Source organism: Hetaerina americana, unplaced genomic scaffold, assembly GCF_022747635.1.
Source record: "Hetaerina americana unplaced genomic scaffold, ioHetAmer1.1.p SCAF_6, whole genome shotgun sequence".
NCBI classification, from domain to species: domain Eukaryota; kingdom Metazoa; phylum Arthropoda; class Insecta; order Odonata; family Calopterygidae; genus Hetaerina; species Hetaerina americana.
The window spans coordinates 27,183,243-27,208,204 of NW_027287205.1; positions in this window are offsets into that span (position 1 = coordinate 27,183,243).

Below are 24,962 nucleotides of genomic sequence, written 5' to 3' on the forward strand. Positions count from 1 at the left end.
ACCACGTCGTTTTCAGTCAAAAAAGAAGGCAATGCTGACGGTTTTCATGGATTACAACGGTGTAGTGCATCATGAATTTTTGCCAGAAGGCCAGACAGTAAACAAAGAGTATTATTTGGACGTTATGAGACGTTTGCGTGAAGCAATTCGCCGAAAGAGACCAGAAATGTGGGCAGAAAACTCGTGGATTTTGCACCATGATAACGCACCGTCGCACAGTGCTATCATTATTCGTAATTTTTTGACGAAAAATGCAACAAATACCATCCAACAGCCACCGAATTCACCTGATTTGGCTCCCTGTGACTTCTTTCTGTTCAATCGAGTTAAAAAACCATTACGGGGAACGCGTTTTAGCAGCCGAGAGGAAGTAATGGAAAAATCGCAGGAAGCACTGATGGACATACCGAAAACCGAATATAAAAAATGTTTCGAGGATTGGATCAAGCGCTGGCATAAGTGTGTTGCAGTCGATGGGGATTACTTTGAAGGGGACAATATAGATTTAGATGAATAAACTTGTATTTTTAATTTTCTGAATAAATTCCGGGAAATTTTTGATCAAGGTAGTATTTTCCAGTTCCCAGAAAATAATGCAGGTGTATGTTTATCTTAAATAATTTTGTTGAAACATTTAGGTATTTGTCTTATTTCACAAGACCCTTATTTCTCATTAGAAAGTCTTTATATAACCACACAATGTTGACCACTTAACTGTGAAACTTTGAAAACTATTTAGCCATGAATTAGCTAAGAATCAAGCGTGTAACTTGGTCATACCATGACTCCTTGTTTATTATCTATAATTTGAGGGCTTTCCAGAAATCAATTTTATTTTATCCCAAAATTCAACAGAAAGCAATGGAAAGTGTATGAACAGAACTCAAAGTGTGGCATACCAAAGGCCATGCAGTATGATGCTTCAAATGGTATTGAGTTCACATCATATTTTAGCAGCTATTAGCTATGCTAGTCCGGGACAAAGATTGTGCCTTTCTGCTTTTCTATGCTTCAGATCATGTATACCCTTAGCATCATCAATGTTAAATATTTATGACTGTGACTTCTTAATTTTGATATGAAGAAAAGCATGAATACATATTCACATAAATCATGTAAAGTTTTTTTCACTTGGCTAAAATAATACACAATTAGGGATGGCGACTCCATATTTCCAAAACATTGATTTGAATTAAGTAGGCTTATTGGGATGTAAATGAATTCCATGTTGATTATTACTTTTTTTATGGTTATATTAAAATATTATTAATTTGAATGACTCTGTAGATAATGGCCAAGTGACCTTGGAAACTGCAATTTTTGACCTACAACCCTGGCCTCCTTGTGCACAGAAAAAAATCAATTGAGTGGGCAGTGAAGATAGCTTACAGCTGGAAATAGGAGACTGATTTTCAGTCGTAGCTGGCTTATAGATAATTTAACCAATACATAAACATGGTATTAAACTATTTGTACTGTGAATTCTAAACTTTTTGCACTGTGAATTCTGTTACAAGTTACTGGCCATAGTCTCCACTATGGGAAATAATGGCCTGCTAAAGCCTGCTATGTAATAAGAAATAGCATCAGGAGCCAATTATAAATTGCAAGACTAAAAGAAAATGCCATAAAATATCATGAGTCCCTTAAATGTCAACTTGAAATCCATTCTTAAAATAGTGCTTCCATGATTTTAAGAGTACGAGTTTTTAGTCAGTGAATACTTACAGTAATTTGAGGTTCTAACTACGAGGGTCATCCGGAAAGTAGTACCCGTTCGTGAAATAAAGACACAAAAGTAAATATTAACAAACATAAAAAATTTTATTTGAAAGAGGATACTTTAAACTACTTCTCAACATAATCTCCAAGCAAATTAAGGCATTTGTCATAACGTGTGACAAGTTTCTGTATTCCTGCTGCATAGTCCTTCGCCGCCAGCTCATTGAGATACGCGAGGGACCCATCTTGCACAAATTTTTGCATAATGCAGATGGTGTTTAACAATTTCATGAACAATTGTTCGAGAAACATTGGGAAAATGCTCACAGATGTCATCAATTGTGACGCGCCGATCGTTCCTCACGAATTCGTCAACTGAGCTCACCAGTTGGTCTGTAATGACAGACGGTCTCCCCGAACGCTCATCGTCGTGTGTGTTCCCCCTCCCCATGTTGAAGTTGCGACACCACCGCCGAACAGACGACTCGTCCATTACATTGTCTCCATACACCTCCTTTAATTGGCGATGAATATCACATGGGCGAACGTTTCTTGCATTGAGGAATTTAATCACTGCCCTCACTTCACAACTGGCGGCGTTCTCAATTTTTTTAAACATTGTAAACAATCACAGAAACAACACAGGCAATGCTAGCGTCACGCAACTTGGCTCAGAGAAGGCAGACAAGCCACTGAAGCTATCTGACCTCGTCCAGCGGCTACTCGCGTCGTCAGTACTTCATGCGGCACGAACGGGTACTACTTTCCGGTTGGCCCTCGTACATATGGAAAAATATTAAATCTCCAATCCTACCCTGATGCACAGCATGTGTTTCAATTTTTGTATTGAATATTTGCAGTAAAATTTCATGGAGCTTAGTATGTGTCCAATTCAAAGTTTAAACCTTCATGTTACATATAAATATAAGAGGGATAAATGTAGTTTTCTCTCTTTATTCATGAATGGTACCTATTTTGATTTAATTGCTCAATGTTTTTCAGATACTCTAATTAATTAAGGTATCCAAGTAACTTGTGAAGTTTATTAATGCAAGTTACATTGTTAGCAAGGTGTGAGTGTAAATCCCCATTTACTTGCAGAAAATGAAATTGAAGAATTATTACAAGTTTGTGCTTACAGTAGTTACACTGGTTTCTTTGCCATTTTGAAATCCTTGATTAATAAGGTCCATCAACAGAGACATTCCACAAATTGCCTTTGGATATACTTTCTTTAAATAGTCAACTCAACAATTATAATACGGTGCTGCTTTTTTGTTGTGATTGCCTCTCAATATCAGATGAAAGTCATCTATTAAATATTTTTCCCTTCCTCCCTCATCTCCCATATCTTCCCTTAACACTTAACCTCCCCCATATGGTGCTTGCACCACCTGCCACTCATATTTTTGGTGGATTGCAGGGTATTTAAGTCGATGTCACTATGCAGTTCTCCTACTACAGCGATAGCAGTATTGATACATAACAACAGTGGTGCCATCCTTTGCTTGGATTATGTGTTATGGTGGGCATTCTGTTTTCATTTAACTGCCCCTTATATTTATGCTTGTATTGGCATACTCTGTTTTCACTTCCTAAGGGCAATTTATGTATGAGTTCACTTTGATGCTGTTCCTTTTTCGCTGCCTCGGACATTCATTCGTTTTTTATATACTCTTTTTAGTGCTTCTAACAGCCTTTCATGTATCACATGATGTACTGTCAGACATTTTTCAAAACGTACAAAATCATCTATTTGTTCAAGTATTTCATTATGCAATCCCATCTTCTTTCCATTCTCCTTATTAAACCCATGTATTTTCATGTTAGGTGCATTTACCCTCAGTTTCTGATAACTCTCTCAGTCTGTAAATCCAACCTCAGATACGCCCAGGACTCCCAGTTGATGCTTAGGGCTCTCAGCCAAAAACACTGTATCATCTCCGGACAAATAAATTCATTATTATTGTTATCCCTCAGGTGCTACAGGAAGATATCATTTAGATTATATGTTGTACAGATTTAGGAGTCATCAATCTTGCACCTTCCAAGGCTTGAATGTGGATTTGATTTATTATTTCGCTATTAAAATTATATTATGAGAAATTGTATAGTAGTGTTATTATGTCTGCCAAAGGATTATGGTTATTGTTGAGTGTTTTGCTATAGGAATGTGATGAGAACTGACCCAAAGAAAACAAAAGTAATGAGTTTCTCAAGTGGTAGGAAAGTCAAGTTAAATATTAAAGTAGGAAGGAATAAACTAGAGCAAGTCACCTATTTGGACATTTTTTTAGAGGAAATTGGGTATTGTCATGGGGACATTAGGAGAAGAATTACATTATTAAAAGATACATTTACTAGAAGAGGATTGATGATGGTTATACCGAGTAAAGATGCTAACGAAGAATTAGTAAAGACTACAATATGGAGCTTATCCACTTTATGGATGCGAAACCAGGTCTTTGAGACAACAGGATAGACATACAGGTCGTGTGTCTATCTTGTTGTCTGTAGTTTGGAGGTTTTTGAGATATGGGGGTGCTGGAGACGAGAAAATATGTTGGATATAGAGAAAAACAAATTCTGAGTTCAAAGAAATGGTAGGAAATGCCATGGCAGTAACACGCTGATGGGCATTACAGTACAACAATTTCAAAGTGAAAAAAATCATTCACCTTGACTGGGTTCTAAAACCAGATCCCTTGATGCCCGGCTGATTGCTTTAGCCTGTTAAGCAACCACAGTGTCCTCTTTTGCTCTGAAATTTTGAACTTTGAAATTGTTGTTTTGTAAACTCTGAGGTTTTAAATTAGGCGGATGAAGAAAGGAAGTTTCTTAGGAAAATTTAAAATAGGCAGGATTTGTGAACATATAAAACATTGTATGGTAGTATGTTGAAGGGCGTGATATAGGGTGTGGCAACATAACTTCCTTTCCTAAAGGGGTTTTGCCTTATAAAAAAGGAAGTTATGTTGCTGCACCCTGTAGAAGAAAGAGCATTGGGGAAGTGGGATAGATGAAGGGCGAATGGGCTTTTTAGACAGCATGAAAGCTGGCAAAAGTCATCAACAAATGAAAGAAATTGGGAGTTCCCACAATACTTGGAAATAAATGGTTTTTCAAACTGTGCAAAACTTACCTTTAAAACAGGTAGAATAAATTGATTGATTGATTGTTAATCCATTAATATGTATATCAGATTTGCTTGCAAACCTGGTAAGATGTGAGAATTTATTACTCTGTTCCTAAACCTGTCCTACATATGCAGTTGATGTGGCAAAAGAAGGATTAGATTGTGTATGTGTAACATAGAAGCTTAAAATAGAGCGAAATGAAGAAATAGTATTGAAATTCTTAGTGTGAGTGGCTAAGACAGTGTTAAAAAGGTGATATAAATGTAAAACAGCATAGAAATAATCAATAATTATAAAAATGAAAAAATTTGGGAAGTCTTGAGCATCAGGAGAGGCACCATGATTATGGAAGAGCGAAGGGAAATGGTATGATCACTGAGTTAGGAAGAATTTTCACTATTTCAATGATCAAATGACTAAACAAAATTACAAAGTGAAGACAACTTGGTAAGAAGGCAATGAAAGGATATAGTAGAAGCATTCCAAATATGCAGGAAAATGGATTTTGCTACGCAAGGAGGTAAAATTATTTCAGGTGGTATATGATAACCAGATCAACTCTGAGAGATAGGAATGGGAATTCATTGAATCAAATTATCAAAACAATTATTTTATTTTCAAATGGCTAAGCTTTTATTGATTGAATTGAGACCTTATGGCTAGTAGTATTGATTAAATGAAAAAACTCAAATAGCCGTAAGCAGTTTACCTTTCAAAACAAAGTACAAATAAGGTTAGTTGGTTAATGCCACTGGTCAAAGGGGGAGGTATGGGTAAAAAAGGAAAGGGATGAGAAAGGTGAATACGACTACGCATATTTCGGCCACAAAGTAGCCCTCTTCATCGTACTGAAGGTGAATTGTCACGGCAACACAAGTTGAAGCGGTTAAGCTTTCAATTTGTTGCTGCAAAAATTACAATGGTTTCTATAAGAAAACGGTTTATTTGTAACATTGTTTTTTTTATAAATTATCCTTAAGAGTCACCCCCACCTTCCCCTGCTACTGATCCGCTATGTTAATCTAATTTCATCTGTGAGAAACAAAAGATCATTGGCTGAGAACCATGCTATACTGCAGCTTAAGGAAATTACCGAAGTTCAATTTCAGGTCATTGAGATATTTGCCATTGAATCACTAGATATATTTAGGAATCACAGTCACGCTCAATACTCAGAAGTCATGGAGTGGTTCAGTGGCTTCCCTTTTGGGCTGTCAGCAATTTATCGGTGAAACCTGTATGCAGAGGAAATGATTAAAGAGGCATGGGAAGAACTGGAGTAAGGAATGAAAGTGGGTGGGGAATTCGTAAAATCAGTTAGGTTTGCTGATGATCAAGCTTTAGTTTGTCAGTCAGCCAAGGGGTTGCAAGTATTGCTTAGTGAATTGAAAATTCAGTGCGACAGGTATGGGATGAGAATCAATATTAATAAAACAAAGGTTATGCGATTCTCTAGAAAGAAAAAGGCTAAGCTTAACATTAAAATAGGAGGGCAAAAACTAGAGCAGGTAGAACAGTTTACGTATCTCGATAGTGTTTTGGACCAACACGGTCAAAGTAGTAGGAGAAGAATTGCGCTTGGCAAAGAGGCTTTCATAAGGAAGGAGTTGATGACGGGGACGTTGAGTAAGGATGTCAAGAAAAGACTCGTAAAAACTTGGATATGGAGCATAGCTATGTACGGCGCGGAAACGTGGTCATTGAAGCAGGAAGATGGACGTAGACTGAAGGCTTTTGAAATGTGGGTATGGAGAAGGTGAAATGGACAGAGAAGAAAACAAATGAGGAAGTACTTGGTATTGTGGGCGAAGACAGGGGTTTGTTGGGAGAAATCCTATGGAGGCAGGAAAAGTGGATGAAGGGGGTTTTGACCGGCAGTGGGATGTTGAAGACTGTAATTGAGGGGAGAATGTTAGGCAAACGAGGAAAGGGAAGGAACAGGATAGGGATGTTGGATGGGATGAAGAGAGGAAGAAAGTACTCAGAGCTGAAGAGGGACCTGAGGTAGGGGGATGTTGTGTTCTGCTGGGGGTCATAAATTGTTGAATTAGTAATGATGTCCATCCAAAAACCTACCTTAACCGGTAGATTACCTAATAATAATAAATCCCAATCCCTAATTGGGTGCCATGTGAAGAACACCTTAAGTGGAGTGTGCTGTCCCTTGGATGGGACATTGAACTATGTGACCTCTTGGTATGTTTCATTAAGAGTAGGTTTGTGTCGAGGTCAGGTTTCTCAACCCTTCCCTCACAATCCTCCCATATACTGAAATACTCACCTATCCCTAATGTTTCAAATTACATCTATCAATCGGCTCCATAAATAAATACTACAACATACTAATAAAAGTAATTTTTCAAAAAAAATAATACCACCACTGGAGATTAATTTAGGAAAAGTATTTTTAAATGTAACTATATTTTTATGAAAATGGATTTCGAGTAAAAAAATCACCTTTATTTGTTTCCAATAATCCAATTACATCTATGCGTATAATGTTGTAATTCATCGTCAGCTGGCACCATTGCTCTAATGAACGTGGACTTCAGCTAGTGCACGTATTTATCCTTTCTGTCAAACTTTTATGGCCGGAAGGTGACGATTCAACTGAGTCACTGGTAGTGAAAATGTTTCAATGTGTTTTCATTAAGAAATCGGTTAAGTATGCCTGCACATTGGCGAATAAGTGACATTCCTGAATATTTGAAGCACCATGGGTATGTCTCACTGATAAGTTCTTTGTGACGTACATGAGCAAAGAAAGATTTGATAAATCTCACCTCTGATAAGACGAAACAACGCTGTGGAACGCGAGAGAGATAAATCGATTTGATATTGGAGTGGTCGTGATATTATTGCGCTTAAGTGCGAGACTCCGTCCTTTTAATGTTATTTCATTGCAGAATTTGGATTACCCGTTCGCTGCTAAATATTTACGGAATTCACCATCGTCAGTGTATCTGCGGACCGAGTTGGCTGACGAAGGCGTAGAACAGCACGCAAGTTAGTTCACCTGGACACTGATCATTTGGACTCTGCTTCCTCTTTACGTCGGACGCGAGTGATAGAGGTGGGATTCTATTTGTAACAATCGTATTGAATTTCGTATTAATCTCAAATTGTTGAGTATTTCGATGATCGGGGGTCTACCAAGCTCGCTCGGTACGGTCGAAAAGACATCGCTGGTGTAAATTTGTGCTCCTTTAGATGAGTTGTTTGAAGAATGAATATTCAGAATGATCATTATTTATTTTATGTACGGTAGCTTTGGATTTGGTGAGTAGATTGTCCGACTCAGCCATGACGTAGATGATTGTCGAACTGTTTTGAGTGCTAGCTGAACGTCTCCGCCCTGTAATCGAATACTCGCGGTTGTTTGTGTCCACTGGTCATCGCTAGTCGCTTTTAGCCAGTGAAAACAATATGTACTGTTAACTGACCTTCCTTGCAGGATGATTATTACGTAGGAAAATGTCAATAATAGTTTTCGATCGACACCAACGGTAACGCTGTGTGATAGCCTACTGGGAGGTCTTCAGCTATCGCCTGAAGGGGACCAATTTCAAGTCCAAGTGGCATAACTGGGAGCCTGCATCACTTTAGGAGTGTGATATTTTGATTACCCGATCTTCCTGAAGAAATACAGGTCACGGAGGCTAAGGCTCTGCTCAACTTAAACAGATTTTCTAGTTTCACGCGTCGCTACATGTTTACTTTAACCTTTAGAGTTAGCTACATATTGTAATTACTGTGGCTATTGTTTACTTAAGAATGGTGAGCTGCAACAACTTTGAACTACAGCTATGCAAAATCTATATTTTCTTTGCAATGAGATCGCATGAAACTGGCATTTACCATTTCCAAGCCGAGTGATGCTGTAGCGGAAAGATTGTACGTCAGTGGCTCTATGCTTTCAGAGGAGTTTTAAATGATCAATTTTTATATGGGCGTAGTTTTGCGCGACCGAAAGACAGTTTCATGAAGTGTGGGGTGTCAGGTAGTGTCTTGTTAGGCGAAGTTGAGAAATTTAGCGAAGCTCACTATGTCTCCATTCAAACCTACCTTTAGTAGTAGACTACTCAAATGAAATTTGAAAAATCACGGTTATTCATTTTGCGCCTAGAGGAAGAAAAAAGCTTGCGAATCAGTCACATATTCATTTGTAATTAATTACTTACAGTGACAAGGTATCAGTTCCCGAGGTTACTACTCATGTATTTCACTCGCCGTTAAAGTTTGACTGCCCTATGTTTACCAAGCAACACCAACACAGCCAGCCAAACGGTTGAGATAATCTATTTGATCTAGATTTCACAACTCTTAGAGGCGCATGAAACATTCCTGATCGTAAATCATGGGGAACCTTCGTTTAGGCTCAAGAGTTGTATTTGGGTGTATCCAGTTAGCATTCTGATGTGTGTAATTACAAAAATAGTTATGTTTTATGTGGGCAATGCAAAGAGTTATTTAATAGTGAGTGAAAACGGTGGAATAACTGGACAAGTGGTGTTTTCATATTTTGGAAGAATGTTCGCGAAATACCTGTGCAAGGATAGTCGATGGCAGAAAGGTTTTGATAGTATGTAAAGTGCACAAAAAATGAATCTTGGTCTAACGTAGCGACTATGACAGTACATAAAAGTATACCCCTTCTGTCACTTATTTTATGGAAGAGAAACGTCTGTATGCCAAGGTATTAATGTCGTCTGAATCCGGTGAATGTGGGGATCTCCATGGGTGTGTGTGATAAGAATTAATATGAGGAATAAGTGGGTCTTAAAGGAATTTGGATTGGGCACAATACGGCTATCCCCCATCATTGTGTGGTAGCACAATGATGGGGAATGTTGTCCGTAGAATTGTTTTTTTAATTATTGTTTGCCCACAATAGTTAAATATAGATACATTTATGTGGAATGCGTTAAGTCCTCTCGTGATTTTCAGAAAATAATCGTCACCTCGCTTCAGTATCGCAAGACACATTCAAAATCTATCTTGGCCCAATTATTTTGTACGTTTAGCTGTCGTATACTAATCTATTAACCAAGGCCGTAGTTCCAATAACAGCTTTATGTAAATCCCTAAAACTACATTAACCTTTAAAATTTACTTAATAATAATTTTAAATCCTGTAATTGAAGCTTAATTTATGGGTTAGCAAAATTTCTGGAAAATGGTATTTAAATGTGCAAACTTCTGTTGGCATAGTGACTTCTTTGTTTGAAAACAATGTAACAAACTTCCCGCATTGTTCTCTTCAAGGCCAACTGTCAAAATTTGATGAAGAATTACTGTTACCCATTGGTAACAGTAATCACTTAATTTTAAAAATACAATTGATATTTCTAATAGATCGCAAATTTAGTAACGTAAAGACTTCCAAATTAAGAAATAGTAGTAGTCATCGTGACAAATGAGCATGGATGCAGCAGTGTACGAATGTGATAGACGCTAAACAAGTGTCTGATGATGGAGAAAATCGGTGAAAGGGGCTAAGTTTCCTCGAGTAACTTAAAATATGGCTCTTTTTTTTACTTTGACAATCCCGAGAAGGAACATCGGATATTATGCTCTGGCTAACTTCTTATTGTGGAAATACGCCGCCCCGATAAGATACATGACGATCTCTTGAAATCTCAAAGTGACGCTCGCGCTAACCTATCTGTTCCACTTTTTCTGGTTTTGCCAGCTTTAATTCTTGGAATTTCTTTCCCCGGGCGATGCGATTCTATTCCTCTTGTTGCCATAGAAATAAGAAATTTTTTTAATCCGGATAGTGAGAACATATTTTGTTACAGTTTATTTAATAAATTGTCGGCTGACTGGTCGTCAGCTACCTATTTTGGTTTTATAAATTACCTAGAATCGAGTATAGGCGCTTTTATCTCGACCACCATTGTGTGATGGCTGTGAGGAGGTAATCAGTGCCCAAGTGTAATTTCCCGCTGTGAGTAATGGGTGCTTCTCGCCTCCTTTTCCTTTTTGTACCGCTCTATGCTCATAGTGCGTCGGTGGGCAGTTGGTGCTGTTACTGACGTGCTTTTTAGTAAAAAGCCGTTCCCTGTCGGCTTTCCTTTCTTGTTAGGTTAAGAATTCATAATTTATTCCTAGTTTTAAGTTTCTTCTTCTCGCAAACCACACTTCCACCTCAGCCATGTTTCTTTCTTCAATGCCATGCGTTTCTTATGTACAGTGACCGGTAAAGGTGGGACTTCGCTCACCGGGACAGTTTATTCTTGCCCGCTTGGGCAGTCAATGAACATCTGGGTAAGGTAATCACTCATACGAAAACAGGCAATGAGTCTTTCAAGAAATACGAAAGCTAAGTTAAGCATCCATTGAAGTCATAAGCTACAACTGTTTGTAACATTATCTGTACATGAATTTACAAGTATATGAGTTAAGGAGTTAGGTGCCGACCAAAGTACAAATGCCGTCTCACTACGCAAAAAAGTTTATCCATTCTCAAAGCGTTAACAATCTAATTTAATTACTCGTCCTTGAAGCAGATACATCGATTATAAGGTATCTGTAATTTTGATTAATTTTTAAAATTTTGTAGTCTTAAGTGCACTATATTAAATGACGATCATAAGACAACATCTTCCTGTGTTGGTTTACACAAAATGGACTATCGAAAATTCCGAGTTTTTTTACATCCCCTTTTATCTGCGGAGTGCTACCACCTGAAAAATCGTGGATTATTGTCGCAAGAATACAAGCCCTTCTCACCAAAAACTGATATAATGCGCGCTATTATATTATAGTTGTAACTATGTTAAAATAACAGCGCCTACCCGCCTTGATTTCAATGACATTAATTCATTTTTGGGAATTAAACAGCCAAAATCGCATAGTTTCAAAAATGAGCTCTCTAAATTTAGTTCAAAATAGGTTTTACAGCACGTTGCAAAAATTAATAAGCACTTCAGAGTGTAGAAGCATGCATGAATGAGTGTTGCATTTCTTTTCAGTCTTTGTTATTGATTCATGAAGTAAGGTGGCATATGACTCTTGATCTAACCTTAAAAATACGCATACCAATGATTTTATGAAACATAAATAGGCCATTAAAGTGAAATGTTTGCCATCAAGACGAGATGAGCCGTTTTTGAGATTTGATTTCTTGAGTTCGATGGCCCATAATTTTTTAAATTAGGGTCGTTCATCCTTGATCGACCTGTTGTTGATTTTATGTACGTTTTTTATATTCATAGGCACATCAAATTAGTTCGTAGACTATTATAATAAAAATGGTTGGTTGTGCATTGGCATTAAGTAAACCAATGTCAAAAAATAAAGTTTATTGTGATACGGAGTAGGAAACCCCAAAGCCATTATTGGTACGCATGAAATCGAATATCATTTATGTTATCTTAGCACAATTGAAAAATATATCGATATAGCAATTCAAAGTTTGTCATAATTTTGCACAAAACGCCGCGATTAAATTTCCACCGAAAATCTTCGAGGGTGGGCTAATGTAATAAGAACACTTTGTAGAAAGTTTGTATGTGATTTTAAGCGGTGCAATAGTATTTTCTCTTCCTCTTTATTTGAGGTATCTTCAAATGTATGTATGTTTTTTGTAAAAAAATATGGTACAATGTGTCGCGGCTTTTGACCAAATTTCTACCCAGAAGACATAAAATTGGTTGATGTTGACACGACTCGACAGGAAGTGACTTATGTCACGAGATCACAGGAACTCTCAAAAAGTTTCTCTGAAGAGAAGAGTTGCTACCGTTTTCATCGCCGGAAATAGATCTTTCGATCGTGCGACGGTGTCTCTCTCCACTCAAAGAGTCAACACTGGCCATACGGTATGCGGGAAATTTGTGTAGCATGATGTGATACACATGTTTATTTTCATATTTATTTCATAAAGATGGTTTCTAATGTAATGGCCACACACGATGACTAGAACCTCTACCGATATAATAGGAAAGACATGGAAATATTGATTTATAAAATACCATTCGGCTACTTTTGAAAATAGACAACATTCAATCCGTATTCTTTTGACACGTTAAATTAACTAACTCTCTAATTCCACGTCTTTAACCTGCGGAAGGTTGAGCATTTTACGTACGCCAGTTCTTAGACAAAGGTTTGCCTCCCAAAGAAGATACATTCCAGCAGGTGATGTTCGCTTAACAACCCTCATTATATGAAAAAACAACTCAAAATGAAACGCCATAAGTCACTTACTTACGGACGAAATAATGCCATTTTTCACATCTGCACTGTCTGAAAGTTTTAGTTTGCCTCGCGATACTGGGAACAATATTCTTTGGAGAAGTGGCCAAGCGTAGAAAGTATGGATTCCTTGAGTAAAAGAGAAAGAAAACATAACAGGAGATTAAGTTAAAAATGAGGGATTTCTCCGCAGTTAAGTGAGAGAAATTCTCAATACAAATCGACTTCATGTAAAATTAAGACATTCTGAAATGCTAACTATCTAACTAAGTTCTTAATATAGAAAAAAATATGCTCTGCATTACTACATTACTATAGATTCCAATGCAATAATCATAAATTAGAAGAAATCGAATATTCATCCGTATAATGCATTAAAATATTCGAATATTTATTATACATTCAATGCTTTCGAATAGTCGTGGTTTCATCAGAGTCTCTAGTTGGGGAAGATAGCTGAGGTGGTTCCCTTTTGTCTTCCTTCATAATGTTTTTAACGTGACACCATCACTTAATGGCGATCCCCTATTTTCCAACCGACCCACTAAGGACTACCCACCTGCGCGGACTACCCCTCCTATAGCCTCTACCCTTCGACGTATGTGGGTGACCATATCAGGGGCAATTATCATTAGTAAGTTCTAGGCGTTATTGAAATGCGCAAGCCTTTCTACAGCGCGAAGGGGAGAGGGGATAAAATCTAAATAAAAGGGAGACTGTTAGGGAAGCGGGAAATTTGGGAGGAAGATAATATAATTTACAGACAGCATGAAGGGAGGTAGGAAGTATGATGAACTAAAGAAGAAAAACCAGATAAATTACACGCGTAATTTAATACAAAATAGTTAATCCAAAATCGTTCGAAACTTCTTCGGTAGACAAGATAATACCAATTATGAGTTCGGCGTCTTCAAGAGTGTCGGAAGAAGGAAGTTTAAACAAATACTGTGATTGCTATCCCAAATTATAACTATTTTTTAGCAATTTATGAATATTAATTTAAAGAGGGTTGCAGGTCACATACTTGAATCCCCCTATGATATGTCCATGGTGATGTTTTGTTATAATTTTTACTAATTTAGAGACTGGAAATTACCGTGACCGTTTGAGCACTTGGTAACCAATAACTCTACGAGTTCATAATGGTCACAGTTCCATTGCTCTCTCCGCAGTGAATTACATTCAAATTCCCTGAACTTATTTTAATCTAATAGGTATTATATCAATTATTTAAAAAGCGAATCAAGGTACGATTTTTGACGTAACTTGGCCTGAAAATAATCGAATATGCTTTTTTAATTCATTTCACCTCTTTGCATTGTAATTCATTCATTATGAGCTATCTTTTTTATTTTAAGATACGTACTATTATATGCCAAATCGATTTGAATACTGTTTTGTTTTTATTGAGCTATATGCGTCATCACAGTTTACTATAATTACTAATAATGATGGCTTATTTTACCTGGAATATAATTTAATAATGTATACGCAAGGTATGACTGCTTTTGGTGAAAAAATGGTCTTACTTGGCAGGTCCTATGGCAGGCATGCCTTATTGCAATAACCATCGAGTAGGTTTGATAGGTGTGAGAATAAACTGGACCAAATCTTATAGTTAGTTTTCTGTCGTCAAAAGTTCGGGATTAGAATTACAGTTTGTCTTTTTTCACTTTTACCACTCTTGGATTCAAACATTTTTTGACTGTGATTAGTCTTTTCTCGTTGAAGTGAGATGCCTATTATGCAGATAGTAATTATTTTCTCGTATTGAATATCATTCTCTTCTTTTGGTTCTTCAATGGAAAATCTTGGTGAGATCAAACAAGTGCAAATCAGGAACGGAGGAACTGTGATTGACAACAAAGACCAATGTTTCTTTTACTCTTCGTGGTGGAGTTCATTTTTTTTAGAAACTGCAAAAACTAACATTTTGAATCCTGAGTTTGCTTTTTAATTGGAATTTGATTAATTTTGTTCAAGAATAGTTTAAGCTGCGAGAGAATAATTTATACAATAAGTGGGTTTCAAACCAAAAAAGAAGTATCTTTTAGCCATGAAAACGATGTAGGAATTATGGTCAAGGGCGCAAGAAATTCTGTGTAGGTCAATATTGTCGAATTCGCAAAAATTAAAATATTTTTCCTGTCACTATTTCTGCTGATTTCCCTATAAGAATCGTCCCTATGTACTATACATCAATTTAGGGTGTTTCTGTGGATTTTACGTGTTCTTAGTACCCATGTATTCCTCTAAAATGAATTAATGCGAATTTTTTAGTATTCTATCATTGTGGATTATTTTATAATGGAATTATTCTACTAAGATGAGTGTGAGAACATTGCAACCCATTGGTTAATCAATTTTTTAGGTGATATTTCTCCTCGGAATTTTATGTTCTTCCATTTACTCCTCTGTGATTTTATTTTCGTTGTTTGAAAAAATTCTTTTGCGTGAAATCATATATGATTATGCTAAGATGTATGGTCCCCCGAGTTTCCTGCATTTTTCTACATAAATGGCGATAGTGCCAAATTCAAACTCGCTGAGTGGGCACTATAGGGTAATCCTTTTTACATCGCCATTTTAACGCCACTCTTTTTTTTAATCATATTATTCTGAAGTCTTTCGGATCTTAGTTTTTTTCCGATTCCATATTGGTTTCCCCTTAATTTATTTGACAAAACACATATATAAATTATTAATGGTAGCTTGCCGGCTAAGGTAAGTTTTGGTTGAGAGCACTGGCTAACCACCGCTACATTTATGAGGCTCACATGGTGCTATGCGACGTAACATCCTCACATTAAAATAAATCCTTATTAGATTCCGCATACTTTACTACCTCCCTTTAACCCATTCAACGAGCCTATTTTCCATTCCCCCATCTCTCCTGCCTTACATTATCACCTCTATCAGAGACTATTCAAATCCAAATCTTAGAGATGAATTTTATATTTAATATTAATGGTTTCTTTTGCAATAACTGTACGCTTATGTTGCTGGGTCATTGCTCTTTTTATTGATCTCCAGCTATGTAAATGCAAGACGTAAAGTTGTAAATGTTTACTTCCAGATCTTTGTCTAAAAATACATTAAAATGGCTAACGACTATGGAATTAGAATCTTGGAGTTGTGGAAATTCCGTATTCAATATCTTGGCGGACTCAACATTCTCCACTTATGCCCAGTTAGTATCGCAGATTACCGAATATCATGGATCTCCTTCTGTTTAGGCGCCGGATACTTTTGAATCAATTACTTTATTTATAGCGTTCAGTCATCAACACAGAACTGGGAAAGGGAACATTATGTGATGGTTGGCGACGAGTCTTATACCCTGTTGCTGGAGGTTTGCGCCAATGCAGATGAAAGTAATACCGATAATAGTTTGTGATTGGAGTATGTTAGAGTAAATAGCGTAATTCGAATTTCTCGTGCTTACGTTGATCCTGTATCTCGATCCCTACTTGAGGTGATTTGTGGAGGGCACTTTGAGTGAGTACGCCGTCCGTCGGATGGGACGTTAAGCTGCGGACCCCTTGGCGCCTTTCGTAAAGAGTAGGCTAATGCCGACGCTGGGTTTCTCTCCACTCTTCATCCTTTCCTGTCCAACCCCTATGGCGCAAATGACCTTAGCTGTCGGTCGCCTCCCCTAAAAAACTACTACTACGTTAATCCTACTGTTTTATGGAGCACATTGAAACTTCAAATTTTGGATGGTATAATGATTGGCTGGTGTTTTTCAAGAGAGATTTTGTCCATTACTGGCGTTCTTTGTGATTGGCTTCATTATTTTCTGACGAGCGTGGAACTGCCTTTGCTGAATTGTTGCAATAGATTACCATGTTTGTAAATTTTAAAATGTGTTAATTATTATATGTTCTTCATAAACGGAAATATGATAAATATCCATTGTAGTCTTTAAAATTGATGTTTCTTGTCTGATAGACAAAGGAAAATGAATGACGGCGTCAGCGGATGATTTGATCATATCGCTTGGGATATTTTTTATCGTTGTTTTAATTGCGTTAAAGTTCCGAGTTTGGGCTTACGGGTATGGAGACAAATATCATATGGAGAAAGAAAGACGGAGGGCTTTGCATCCATTCTAATACAGAGAGGATCGAGCTGGTGTGACGCGGTTATTGGCTTCCCATCTGGAGGGCCCAGGTTCGAATTCCAGTGATGACAGAGTGTTTCACAGGCATTGAAATTCTACTTTAACTGCCCAGTGGGAAGCACTTTAATTGTTGGAATGGGATGTAACTAAAAGGGATTCCTTGGCGCTTTTCTTTGAGGGTTGGCTAATGTCGACGCCGGGTTTCTCTTCATCCTTCTCCTATTCCCTTCTATCAAACTCGTCCATACTTCTTCCTACCTCTACCAAATTACCCACTTATCCCTAATGGGGCAAGTGACTTCAGCTGAGTCACCTTCCCCCTGATATCTATCGCTACTAATAAAAGTATTTCGGAAAACATGCATTCCAGCTTACCATCTCCTTACTTCTCTGGGAATACAAGGAAACCTTCGAAATGGAAGTTCATACCTACATACCATTACGTACTTCCGAGTAAATTTCTTAATTTCGAGTAAATGGTATCATTCATACCAGAGCGCTGACTTCCAAGTCTGCATTAGATGGAGATTCTGGAAAGATTATTCTTAGACTTCCTCAAAGTCATAATCGGATTGTTTCAACATGATGATGGCGTTTTAAACGCTTCGCTCTGTTATCCAGGCTTTGGAAGTAATATTTCACTGGTATGAGTACTGATTAAACTATGTTCTTTCATTAGTGCGCACAGGACGTTTGATATGGCACGATTGTTCTTGGGACCCCTAGAGTCCGCCGATGAATCTCAGCGCCTCGTTCCCTTATCCCCTAAGCACGCTGTACTACTTCCTCGTTACACTTCTTGTGCTCAATACTGGAACTGGAGCGTGCCCTATGGGGATCTTCGCCCTCCCCTTTGGGCGTGGTCGGTGGAAGCTGCACTCGTTTAGCACGCAACTGGGCCAACTAGGACGCGCGGGCTAACAATAACTCACGCGTGCACCCAGCCACGCACTCCCGTGTGAGAGTTCAAAGACCTTCGTGCATGATTTCTATTCATTGACCTCCGTTTCAGTCCAGCAGGGCTTGTCGGCGGAAGGGGGAATTAGCGCAGGCTGAAGGTGTCGTTAATTTTTTAAGCGATCCTCTTGAACACTGTCACTGTTCAAAAGCAGTACGTGATGGTGCATATGGCTTCCTACGCAAAGACGAGTTTGAGTTTTGAAAAGCGGTGGGGAACGAGCGATTCAATAACAGTAATGAGAAAATTAGTGGTAAGGAATCAAGATGATGAGGATCTTTTTTGTGTTTCGTGAATTTTGGGAAGGATTTCAACAGAGTAGAGCGTATAAAGTTGATATGTGAGTAGATTGGAGGAATAGGCGGCCAATTCGAAACCTGTGTATGAATCAGATGGTAAACTTTAGAGCAGAAGGAGGATCGGGTTTGGAAGTGATAGAATTGACAGGTTGCATGTAATCGCCGGTAATTTTTCACGTGTTCGAAGTCTGTCTGGAAGCTATCCAGCCATGCAATATTTTAAGAAAAATAGCCTACCTAGAATAATGAGACCTGAGTCGACTTCGAAGAATTCACCTTGAGACCTCACACACTTATCCCAGCGTCTCTTATACTTTTCAAAACAATCGGTCAAGTCCTCTTTCGGAATGGCCATCAGCTGCCTCGTCACATTCTTTCCTTAACCTCGCCCGTAGCCGACTGTTGGGAAGTCTGGGATTTAGTTTCAGGATCATATTCGTAGACCCATGACTCATCTCCAGTTATGGCCTTTTTTTAGAAAACCTCGGTGTCGTTTTGAGGTTTGAAGAAAGTCTCCTGAAACTGTAGCACGGCATTTTTGACGTGGACGAGGAAATATTTGACAATAGTAATATGGTAATAATATGGTTGTGTACACTATTTAAGGAGGCCAAAAAAGATATAAATGACTTTGTACAGAGCAGCAACTAGAACGTAGGAACGGATATATATATATATATATATATATATATATATATTCATGTATGTATATATATGTATATATACATGTAAAATAGCAGATGAGGTGCGACCATTTGAGGAGCTCAACCAACGGCAAAGGAGAATTGGAAGGATTGGACGCCCTTTGAGGCTCAATGGATTAGTAAGAAATATAATCGAAGAAAAAAATGAATGAAAAATCTCGCGAGGAAGACAAATAGATATGTACATGAAACAAATTAGGAAACATAAAATAGAGAAAATATCAGGTGAGGGAAGTTACACTGATTAGGGAAGAATAGGGGGCTGTACTGGACATATTAAGATTGAAACACTGGTTTTGTTAATGTAATTATTATAAATTGATTATCTGCTGTTTAGGTTAGGTTTTATATGGACACAAAATAAACATCCGTGCATTTCTTAGCCTCGCCCAAGACACCTGATTCCACACTGCTATAACCCCATCTTCAATTTTACACAACACCTAATACCCTTCATTCCAGTCATTCTATGACATGACATTCTATGACATCCAGACACTCTAGACATGTTCATTCTATTTCTACTCCTTCGTTCGTCTAATTTTCCCCCTTCACTGAAATCTTAAATATTTAATTGCCTATCAAAATTATCGGCATCCACATCCCATGCCCCCTCTGCATTTCTCCCAACTATCCCATTTCTTCCACTACCATGTCTAGTATCCCTTTACATCTATGTTTATTTTTTCCATCCTTCTCCACGCCCATATCTCAAAAACCTCCCACTAACGCCGATCATTCGGCATCAAAGATCAAACTTAAACGCCTTGCAATTCAGCGCTACAATAAAACTAATCAGTAATATTTTATAAAAATCCTTCCTCAACGCCCGTGACATTTATTCCCTTCTCCTTTTTTAAGCCTCCTTACCATTCGCAGCCCTTCGTCTTTTGTGTTTACTATTTTGAACATCTCGATCCAAAACCCTTTCAGGATTGGTAAAAAGTTCCACATGTTCTTATTTTGGTCTCCAATTTTAACACCTTTCTCCTTCTCCAAATTCATATAACCAATGTGTATTTTATCTTGCTCTTTATCTCATACCTATCACAAATATTCTTCGATGCGCTCATAAATGATTGTAACCCTTTGGCCTACTGGCTAACTCAAGCGTGATTAATTTCCCACCGACTGTCTTATCTCTGGTACAGGTTGCGTATAAGTCTCCCATTCCCCTAATATACTCCTGTCTTCTATATTTCACTCATTGATTCTCCCCAAAGCACTCTATCAAATATATTTTCGAAATCTACGAAACAAACAAATACATCCTAATCGAATTCTATATTCCTTGTATTACCGACCTAATTACTGCTATGACATCACGCGCACCTTTTCATTTCCTGAACCTCAACTGAGCGTTCCCTTAGAAATATTTTTCCCTTCTCTTCATTCTTTTATCAATTATTTTCATTATCACCTTAGTTCCGTGTGAAATAAAAATTCTTGTTCAAGAGTCTTCCCAACAGGTACCTTTCCCTTTTTTGGGATGGGAACTAACACTTATCTGACATCTTCGAGCCAAATTACTTTCTCGTAAATACGTGTACTACAAATTGACTCTCAAAGAAAAACTCTTCCTTTTGTGTTTCCCTTGACCCTTGAGTAGTTCTCAGGGGGAATCTATACAGCTTTATACGATTTCAAATACCTTAATGCCTATTTATCTCTTAATCAAAATGACTTCATTTTTTATTATCATGTTAATTGAATACAAATTTGTTCTAATGGAACTACATTGCCCTAGAGTGACAAATATTTTTTATTATTATTTATCAAGTGTACCTGGATCTAAGATATCTTTATTGAATTTTCCTTTGTTCACTTAAAATTTTTTCTGACTTATCTTTTTTTTTGTAGGTACTTATCCTTCTTACTGTTTGCTTGCAGTGCTTCCACCTCCTGGTACAGCGCACCAATTTTACCCTTCTTACATAAACTGTCCGTATCCTCGCACTTCGTAATCCAGAACGCTTCTTTTGCTCTGTTTCCCGCCTTAGTTTATTATTTACCTCGTAATACCATGTTCCACCTTAAATCTTACGAAGATACAATGTGAATTTCAATGCAACAATTTCAGAGTGTAAAAATCATTCGCCTTGACTGGGATTCGAACCCAGATCCCTCAATATCCGGTCGAGTGCTTTAGCCACTTAAGCTACCGAGGCGTCCTCTTAAACTCTGAAATTTTGGGGCTTTTAAAGGAACAAGATGTTGTGACGAAATACCGTAAATACAATGTCACAGGCATTCGTAGTCGTGCGCGAGGCGCCACAGTCCACGAGGTTAAAGCCAACTTTAAACACTTAAGGTGTTTTCACTTTGACAAATTCCAAAGAAACTGTGGGAGATGCCGCAACAGTAACTTTTAACGGTGTCATCCGCTAATGTGCATTTCAATGCAACAATTTCAGAGTGTAAAAATCATTCGCCTTGACTGGGATTCGAACCCAGATCCCTCAATATCTGGTCGAGTGCTTTAGCCACTTAAGCTACCGAGGCGTCCTCTTAAACTCTGAAATTTTGGGGCTTTTAAAGGAACAAGATGTTGTGACGAAATACCGTAAATACAATGTCACAGGCATTCGTAGTCGTGCGCGAGGCGCCACAGTCCACGAGGTTAAAGCCAACTTTAAACACTTAAGGTGTTGGGACGTGTCTGCCTCAATAACCCTGGAACTGACGTTTTCCCTTTTTCTTAGGTGAATAAGTTTTCTAAGGCGAACGTCTCAAAAATACTGGAAAAATGGTGGGAAGGAACTCTAAGAGTTTTCAAAGGTCCAGTATAAGGGAAGAGGTGGTCGATGTTGGTGATGACCAAGGTCAGTATATAATATTGTTATATAGAAGACTTTATTGTAATATTTGTATCTGTATTATATATATATAATATGTATGTATCATCATCATCAGTATTTCATTCCTAAGATTGGTTTACTGCAGCCCTCCATTCTTCCCTATTTAGTGTTAATTCCCTCACTATCTGATAGGTCTCCTGTTTTACGTCCGTCTTAATTTGCCCTATATACTTGTCTCTCGGCCTTCCTCGCAGGGACTTTCCTTTAATTTTTCCTTCTATTATGTTTCTATCTAATCCATTGTGCCTCAAGGTATGTCCAATCCATCTAGTTCTTCTTTGCCGTAGAGCTCTCCATATGGTCCTTTCCTCTTCTGCTCTCTGCATATATACTTCATCCTTCCTCACTTTGTGTCAATTTAATCTTAAGCATTCTCCTCCAGCATCATGTTTCAAATGCTTCTATTCTTCGTTGCTCGACTTTTTCAATATCCCATGTCTCCGATTCGTAGAGTACCATGCTCCACATGGACGTTTTGACGAACTTCGTCCTTGTTTGCTATCTTATGTTCTTTGAGCATAGTAGTTACCTCTTCTCAATAAACGCCTTCTGTGCTTTGGCTATTCTTTGTTTGATATCGGTAGAGCTTTTTCCATCCCAACTTATACTGCTGCCCACGTAGATGAATGATTCCACTTGCTCTAGTTTTACTCCTCAAATTTTGATATCTGCATTCAGCTTCTCTCTTCCACACACCAGGATTTTCGTTTTCTTCTTGTTGTTGCTCATATTATATTCCTTAAGTATTTGGTCCATAGTATTCAGGTTTGCTTGCAGGTCCTCTCGCGTCTCTGCCATGTCGTCTGCGAACCGCAGCATGTTAATGTCTTCTCAATTCACCTTGACTCCTCTGATACCCAATTCTTGTGCTTCCAATACTGCCTCTTCAAGATAGACGTTGAATATTCCTGGCGAGAGGTAGCATCCTTGTCGAACTGCTTGGTTTATTTTGGCTTCTATTTTCCTTCCGTTTTTCATTTGCATGATTGTTACCTGATTCTTGTAGAGTTGATGGATTATTTTTCTGGCGTTGTAGTCCATTTCTAGCTCTTCTAGTATCTTGAACATTTTTTTAAATTCGACAATGCCGAAGGCCTTTTCCAATTCCATCAATGCCGCATATAATGGCTTGTTTACATGGATCAATTTTTCGGCCGGCGCTCTCAAGCCGAGTATTGCCTCTCTTGATCCTCGGTTTTTCCTGAATCCCGATTGGTTTTCCGAGAGGCTTTCTTCTACCTTTCCTTCTACTCCTCAGCTGATTATCCGAGTAGGTATTTTCGATGCGTGAAAATTCAGGCTCAATGTTCTGTGTTCTTCGCATTTATCTGCTCTAGGTTTCTTCGGTATTTCAATCATGACACTCTTCTCGGAGTCCTCAGGTAGTCTTCCACTGTCGTAGATATCTTTCAATGTTTCAAATTGAGTATCCTTTGCTTTTTTTCATGATCATAACTTAATCAGCTTCTGTGCATTGCGCTCAGACTGGTTGTGACAAAGTGGTAATATCCAAACCCTATCTTGTCAACTTTTCAAAGTATTCATGATTAAAAATTGCTTTTTTTTCATTGCAATTGTTTTAAAAGGTCTCCTCAACTGAATAGTTGCCTTCAGAAACGGTGACCCTATTATTTTATTGCAAAATAAATATGCTACTATAATTGTTTTAACTCCTCACCTTCTGATTTCACTGTTAGCAGTTTGGTGTTTTATTCCCCTTCCCTTCTTCGATTATTGCAGGAAGCGAGAGGATAGTGTATCTATTATTGTCAATCTCAATACAGAATATTGAGCCAGAATCCCGCCTTGTTTTATTGAATTGCTTTGAATCTAACTGCCTTTTCGTAAAGAATTGTAATAATTAGGAATATTGTTATTGGAAGGTCATGTTGAGAGACATTGGGAACATATTACTGGCGCGACTTTTACTTCAGTTAATTAGCAGATCGTAGGAGTATAACGCTGATACAAATGGAGTAATCCTAGCACGACATTGCATTGATAGGCGATACCAGAGTGTTAAATTTAGGGAAATTGACTCTAGAACCTATCGCTATTATTATTGGATGGTCTACTATTTACGTTAAGTTTTGGATGGACGCAAAGCAAAATCACCGCTACATTTCTAAGCCTCATAACGTAACACAACGTGATATCTTGCACAACATCAAACCCTTCATCAATTTTGCCCACTTTCTGCTTTCATTCACCCCGTCACACGTCCTTATAGCTTTCCTACCCTTACTCTCTCTCTGCTCAAATGCTCAAAAATCTCCCCTCTCATCGACCTTTAACATCCGTCTAAACTGAAAATGCGTTGAATTCATCTTTCTTATCTCCTTTTAATTTCCCAGAGTAACCTTTGCTCTTCTCACAGTACTTTGTTTTCTTTTCCATTTCACCTTTTCCATCCTTCTCCGCACCCACGTCTCTCAAATGCTTCCAATACATGCCTATCATCTTTCCTCATCAAGCTAGTTTCCGCATCATACAAAAATATGATCCATATAAAAGTTATTACTACTCTTTTCTTAATATCCTTACTCAAGGTCACTATCATCGATTCCCGTCTTCCTTCACTGCATAAAATAATGCTTCTTCTATTGCCCCTACTCCATTGACCACCTTCGTCCAAAACACTTCGTAGAAAATTTGGTTAATCGAGTCTCCTTTTCTAGTGTATGCCTTCCAATTTTAATGTTTAAAAGAGCCTTTATTCTCAAATAATATGAAAGATAGTATTAAGTTGAATAACAAATTTCACATCTTTCCCGTCTTGGCGAATTTCCAGAGCAGAACTTGATCGACATGAAGAAAGCCTCCTGGTGGGACCAGATATTTTTGAACCGCACAATCCGTGCTGGAATAGGAATATTATTTTTTGGTATTTTGCTGCCACTCCTCGTCTACATATTCATGTCCATAACGAGTTATTCAATGTCTGGCAGGAGCTGCGCCA